We start from the raw sequence: 696 nt of genomic DNA, 5'->3' as shown, positions 1-696 counted from the left end.
AAAAATTATATGATTTTAAAAAAAAAAATATATATATAAATTTTTAAATAAATATAAAAAATATATAAATATATATATAATATAAAAAAAAATTTATATATATATAATTATATTTTTTTTATAATTTTTATTGTTGGGTTTTATAAATTATTAAAAAATAAAAAAAAATTTTTTTATTAAAAATTTTAATATTAAAAAATTTATTTTAAAAAAATTTTTTAAAAACTTTCCCTTTTATTACTTTTCGTGTTTTTGGGGTTTTTAGCATTTTTTAAAAAAGGGCAAAATTCCCCTTGGGGTTTTTCAATTTTTTTTAAAGGGCTTGTTAGTAACCCAGGTTGTAGACCCCCCCCCCCCCTTTTGGGCCCCTGTTTCCCTTTTTTAAATTTTGTATTTCCCCCCAAAAAAAAAGGGGGAAAAAAAGGCGCCATTTTTTTTGTTTTTTCTTTAAGGGGGGAATGCATGGATTTTTTTTAGCGATTTAACCTTTTTTTTGTTTTTTTTAAGGTTTTATATTTACTTAAAAATTTAAGAAAAAGAGCGGATTTTTTTTTTTTTTTTACAAATTCTTTGATGATTAAAAAAAATGACGATGGAAAATTATTAACAGCTGATAAAGAAAAAGGACTTTAAAAATAAGTTTTATTTAATAAGAAAGGATTACAATACAATGCACTTAATAATCAATTTTAAAGA

Source organism: Penaeus monodon, chromosome 30 (genome assembly GCF_015228065.2).
Source record: "Penaeus monodon isolate SGIC_2016 chromosome 30, NSTDA_Pmon_1, whole genome shotgun sequence".
Lineage (NCBI taxonomy): Eukaryota > Metazoa > Arthropoda > Malacostraca > Decapoda > Penaeidae > Penaeus > Penaeus monodon.
The sequence above is the reverse complement of the archived record's forward strand: the minus strand, read 5'-3'. Positions refer to the sequence as shown.